Below are 6492 nucleotides of genomic sequence, written 5' to 3'. Positions count from 1 at the left end.
CTGCTGCTGACTGAGCTGCTCCTTGCCACTGGACACTCACGTGTAAATGTATCTGTCACCAGGGCGCTAGGACTGTGCCTTGAAGGCAATACACTGGCCGAGTGCCTTTGTCACCAAACCATGCTTGTGGTCCTTCTGTATGAGCAGCCGCGAAGTCTGCTGAATGATCAGGCTGCACTATCTGCTATTAGGGTTGCCAACATTGTCTTTCAAAAATAAGGGACTGTTTTCTTAGCACCCCCCATCCCACCCCTCCTCCTGATATTATTAATAATAATACTAAGCAGGACTCACCTACATTTGCCAGGAGTGTTTCTTGCTGCTTTTTGCAGCACTGGCAGTTGTCTTGGTTGACAGGACCAGACTCCGTACCTGTCTGGCTCCCCCCCGGCGCAGCTGCAGCAGCTATCAACCAGCAGTGATGCTCCTGTGCTGGGGTCGTAAGCAGAGCCTCTGTGAGCGGGGAGGCTGGGTCTTGGGAGTACCCACCCCCCTGCCAGACAGATCCCCTTCCTGACCCTGGCCCTTCAGGGCAGCTGCAGGGCACACAGCCCTGTACACTTTTCCTGCCAGAAAGAACCTGGGCCGGGAAAGCATATGGGGCTGCACTCAAAGGCTTGCACATGGCCCCATCTGCTTTCCCTGTGCAGCCCTGAAGGGCCAGGGTCCAGAGGGGAGTGGGAAGATGCACCATGGGTACTGGCTCTCCGCTGCTGAAATGCGGGATAAGGGCTGTACCAGCTGGGGCGGGCCAATCACTGTGGGCACAGGAGGCCACGCCCCCTCTCCCTTGCTGCACGTGCTCCAAGCGGAGAACGCCTATAAAAGGAGGCAGCTCAGGCCAGGGGAGAGTGGGAGTGTGCTGTGGGCCCTGCAGAGCCCCTGGCGGTAAAGCCCTGGGACCTGGACTGCCTGGCAGGCAACCCGCCGACTGCGGAGACCACCGTGGAAGCCGAGCCGCTGGCGATGAGGAAGCTGCCGAAATTACACCCCGGCCTCGAGAGTCGTTAGGCCTATAGACTGATTGTTCGCTTGCCTCAACCCGCCCCGGGGCTGCAGCCTGCTTGTTGCTTCGCCCTGACCTGGGGGCTAATTTCCCAGACTGTTTGACTGCTTTGCCGCCCCCACCAGGAGGCTGCGGGGCCACAGGCTCTTTGATTGTTTTGCCTCTCAGAATCCAGGGGTTATCTGTTTAGGTGCCCCCGGCTGGGGGCCGGGCCACACTTGGCAGAAATCACCCACTTAACGGGGAAGCCTGATGACCGAGTGGCGGAGTGGGCCACTCCCATACTGGTGTCACAGAGCGTGGGGGAGTCAGGGCCCTGCACCCCTACTTCCTGCGATTCCCCATGACTCTCAGCCAACCAGTAAAACGGAAGGTTTATTGGATGACAGGAACACAGTCCCAAACAGAGCTTGTAGGTACAACCAGGACACCTCAGTCGAGTCCTTCTGGGGGGCAGGGAGCTTAGACCCCAGTTCTGGCACTCCCTCCGTTTCCCCAGCCAGCTCCAAACTGAAACCCCCTCCAGCCCTCTCACCTCGCCTCCCCCTCATTCCTCCTCCAGCCTTTGTCCAGTTTCCTGGGCAGAAGGTGTCACCTGGTCCCAACCCCCATCCTGGGCTCTCATGTTACATGCTCAGGTATCTTCCCTCAAGGAGAATCTCCCATCCCCAATGCAGACAGTCCCAGTAAAACTCCCCTGCAACATTCCCAGGTCAATACTCCCCACTCCCTGCTGCGTCACAGCTGGGCTGACAGGGGCGCCCCAACTCGACCATCAAGGCCCCGCCTGTCACAGCATCCAGGACTAATCGAGTATGGGACAGGCTATTTTCTATTTCAATAAGGGACGTCCCTTGTAATATGGGACAGCTGATAACCCTAGCCAGTGTTGATAACACCGGCGCTTCTGGGGTAAAAGCACCGAGCAGCTGGCAGAGCTCCAGCAGCCCGAACAACATTAGTGAGGCAACAGGCCAGCCTTCTACACTGGACACCACCCACAAAGTCACCACCCACAAACACCCGGCATAGTCCCGACCGATTGCAACAGTTGTGTGTTGGGTCACCTGACCACTAGCCTGCTGTGCTCACAGAGAGCCCCCCCCCGACACACACACACAAAGGACCCCACGTTATAATAGAGACAACTTGGAAACATCAACAGGAGTTATTCAGTCTTAATTGTGCTGGTGGGGAACGAGGCTTCCTGTGGCACAGTGAGCGGGGGGAAGGGACAGTTGATCTGTGGTTATTGAAGTTTGCTCAGCTTGTGGGTCTGGGTTTCCCCTCTGATGTTTCCTGTCAGAGCAGCAGAGAGCTCAGCAGTCAGCACAGGGATAGCTGTCTCTCTTCTGCTCTGAGAGGACACACCAGAGGGCCTCTCCAGCTGTCTGGGTCCTGGCTTCCGGTCTCACCCTGTAAAGCTGCCGTCCTGTCCCCTTCAGGACGATGCCTCCTTGGGTCGCTGTTCCAGATGCCGGGGTCCCATTCCCATCCCGGTCTCTCTCCTTCCTGCAGGGGTTCACCATATCTCCCGCTTCCAGCTCATCTCCCCCTGGGCGGCCCCTGGTCTGCCCAAGCGGCTGCATGTGATGAGGATGAATGAGCTGGTGCACTCAGCCTATGACAGCAACACCGGCAGGCTGGCTCCCCGCAACGGGTACAGCCTGGGAGACCAGTTCTGGAGCGAGAGCAAAGCTTGGTACGAGGCCTGGGACTCCTGGGTGGAGACCGAGTACCAGAGCCTGGTGAGGAAGATGAACACCAGCTCCCCAAGGGCAGGTGAGTCCCTGAGCCCCAACACTCAGCTTGGCTCAGAAAGGGAATGGGTGGGGGCACCTGAATTTAGGTTGGAGGGAGGTGGGGGAGAGGACACCAGAGGGGAGTGATTTCCCTAATACTTAGTGGTTAGAGTGGGGGAGAGGGGATGGAATCCAGGACTCCTGGTTTCTATACATGGGAGAACTTCGCCCTGCCTCTCCTCCTCCTGGCAGCTCTGTGCTCAGCTGCTCAGTTCCTCACGCAGCCATTCTGCCCCCAGAGACCTACTACATGCAGATCCTGAAGACCTGTGAGCAGGACGATGCCATCACCTCAACGGGGAGGACGTGCTGCGGTACCAGGCCGACCAGAGCTGCTGGTTCTCATGGCACCCGGCGGCCTGGCGAGCGGCAGAGCTCGGGAGCGGCGAAGGGGAGACGTTCGCTGTGTTGGAAGTCCACACACAGGAGCACTGCAGGTTCTTGATGAAGATCCATTTAGGGTTCTGGGGCAAAATTGGGGATTGGTCCTGCTTTGAGCAGGGGGTTGGACTAGATGACCTCCTGAGGTCCCTTCCAACTCTGATATTTCTATGAATCTATGAATCAATATGCCTTTAATCGCTCAGAAGACAGGTGACAGCTCTGCCAGTGCCCCACATTCCTGACCTGCAGTCGCCTGCTAGCCCAGCCCTATGATTAATAACCCTTTCTCACCCTCCCCCCAGCCCAGCCTCGTCTGCCACGTGTCGGGGTTCTATCCCCGCGACATCAAGGTGGCCTGGGAGAGGTCAGGTGGCCCAGGGGGAGCAGCTGACCAGGGGAATCCGGCCAAATGGAGACCCCACTTTCCAGATCCAGGTGTCCATTGAGCTGGGGCAGGAGGGGCTCGGCCCCACAGAGCACGTGTGTGTGGTGAGACACATCAGCCTGGGGGGTGCCCCCCTGAGGGTGACCTGGGGTGAGTACTGGAGGGAAATCTGTGGGGAGCAGTGGGGACAGATTGGGAATGTGGCACCTCCTACTGAGGGAAGTGGAATGGGGAATATGGACACAAGGGGTGGGGGAAAGAGAAGTGCAGAGGGGCAGTTTTAGGGTGCATCAGGGGATGGGGAGACAGAGAGAGTTACTCGGAAAGGGGGAGGTAGAGAGGGATTATAAGGGGCACAGAGGGTAAGGGAAGGCAGAGGGAGATACTGGGAGGGTCAGAGGGAAGGGGAAACGAGAGGGGGTTCTGGGGGGTCTCAGAGGGGAGGGGAAAGTAGGGGGCTCTAGGGGCTCACAGACAGGGAGGGGAAGACAGAGAAGGGGGGTGTCTAGCAGTAGGGAAGACACATGGGGGATGGGTGGCTAGGAGGGGCAGTCCAACTGGGGGATGGAGGCACTAGCCCAGAGCTATCGGACAGGTAGTGGTGGGGGCAGGCCCCAGGGGACGTGAGAAGTAAAAAGTTTTGGGGGCCTCATGGTTCAGTTTGTCTCGGGGCCTTTCCAGATTCCCAGCCCACAAGCCAGCCTGGTGTCCTGGTGATTGTTCCTGTCTACATCCTCGCTGCCCTGGGAATAGGGACCCTGGGCTGGTACCTGAGGAGGAGGCAAGGTGAGTGACACCCCTGGAAGCACAGCACCCCCCGCTCCCCGAGTCCTCGCCCCGCTCCCTGCAGCACAGCACTCCCTAGAGCCACACTGGGGTACTGGGGTCAGCACTGACTAGTGGGGGAGGGCGCCCCCTGCTGAACCCCGACCCTGCAGCACTTGGTCTCCCAGCCAAGTACCAAGGCAGCCTGGCCATGCTTAGCATGAGATCCCAGGGGCTCTGTGCTGAGCCCTGGATGGACATAGGGGTAATGGCTGTGAGAAGCTGCCCCCCATGTGATCCCCATTGTTCCCACCACACACACCCTCACTGCAGAGGGGCAGGAGCAAGGCCCAGGTGGCAGGGTCTCCAGATGAGTCAATTCCTGCTTTGGCTTCCACTGCAGGGGCCTGTAAGGGGCCGTATCGCCTGGCGCAGACACAGCCATGGACCATCGACTCTGCTCCAGCCACAGCTAGGCCAGCAGGAGGCGCATTGTCCACAGCACTGTCTCTCCCGGATGCCACCGAGTGACCAGACATGGCGCTGTCTGTGCAATGGCCATCAGCTCGGACTGGAGCCACATGGAGCATCCCTGGAAAAGGGGAGGTGCTCGGGGGTCGTGGATAAGGCCAAAATCCCTGAGGTACATTGTAGGGTGTACCTTTGCTGAACCTCCATCCTATGCTCCTCCCCTCACTCCAGTCACCACTGTACCCATAGCTCCCCCCAAAAAACACCCCCCATTTTCCATTCTCTGTCCCCACTCAGGCATCACCTCCATTTTTCTCCATTTGGGAATTTGTGGCTGTTATATAGGTCTGTTTGTTCACCTGGGATAGAATTTTGGTCGGGGGTTGTAACCATGATGGTGAAGCTCACTCCAGCAGCCTCCTGTTGTTAACTACTGACAGTAGAAGGTCATAGTCCTGGTAACACTGTTCAGGATGCTCAGTGCTTCTGTCCTTGGAGCTCCAGTTATCACTACTAACAGCAGATCAGGCAGCCTGAAAATTCAGTGGGCTTTGATGTTACTCATAAAGAAAGAGCACAGGCACCATTCGGTGACAAAGGCACTCAGCCAGGTTCATTGCCCTCAAGGCACAGTCCTAGCACCCTGGCTCTGTGGTTACAGGTACATTAACACATGAGTGCTCAGTGGCAAGGAGGGGCTCAGTCAGTAGTGGGAGTCTCTACTGTCCCCTAGGCCACACAAAGGGTTAAGGCGAGGTACCCCGACATTTATAGACTGAGACAAACAACTGGGTTGTACAATTTATGTACCACCTGACGTGTTTCATGACATCTCTTTATTACCTCTTCTTGTTCCTGTTATCTTGGACACAACATCCCTATTCATTGTTCTTTCAAACCATCTTATCTTGTGCTAGATGGGGATGTATCTGGGCTAGTCTTAAAATGTAATTACATAAATATCTAATGCTTAATACGCTAGCAACAACTCTGCAAAGTTCATGTTCTGGACAGTGAACTTGTAAGCATCTGCCTTAGTACGTGGCCTGACTTTGGTTCACAGCCTCTGGTTCAGGCCTCAGGTCTTGCACCAGGCCCAGTACTCCATGCTCGCTCTTTCTCTACTGTTCTTCTTTTTCTTCTTTAGATTTTTCTCACCAAATCTCTTTCTTGAAGGACTGTGATGTTATCTGATTAAAATATGACCATATAGATCATTGTTGCAACCACTGTTATATATTTGCAGCACATATTTTACAAAGGTTGTGGAGTGAGGTGTCTATGAATAGGTTATGATTATGCTATCTGTATGCATGTATCATTTTTGTATGTGAAGTTATAAGCATTTGAATATCCACCAGCTTTATGGTAATTGTCTGACCCATTCTTTGCAGTTCACCCTAATTTAGTGACCATAGCTAGCCCCCACTGTGATCCTGGTCACAGCCAAATAGGCCATGTAAGATATGTGTAAAAATGTTATAATTTGCCAGATTATGATAATCTTGTTCATATGTTTGTATCACCTTTGTATTATGAGATATAGATATGTAGGTATGTCTGTATTTCAAACTTATGCTATGACACCCCCAGACAGTTTGGCATCAGCACTGCCTAGCCTGCTTCATGGTCCATTGAGGACCATCAGCTACACAATAGACCCGTTGAGAGAAGGCAGA

General features: G+C 55.3%; 1 pseudogene; it reads left to right on the top strand.

The window, feature by feature from the left end:
• The first annotated feature begins 685 nt into the window (after window positions 1-685).
• LOC141997109 (antigen-presenting glycoprotein CD1d-like) lies at window positions 686-4873 on the top strand (annotated as a pseudogene).
• Window positions 4874-6492: the final 1619 nt, after the last annotated feature.

The sequence above is a fragment of the Natator depressus genome, chromosome 13, assembly GCF_965152275.1.
Source record: "Natator depressus isolate rNatDep1 chromosome 13, rNatDep2.hap1, whole genome shotgun sequence".
Taxonomy (NCBI): domain Eukaryota; kingdom Metazoa; phylum Chordata; order Testudines; family Cheloniidae; genus Natator; species Natator depressus.
This window is presented reverse-complemented; position numbering and strand designations above follow the sequence as displayed.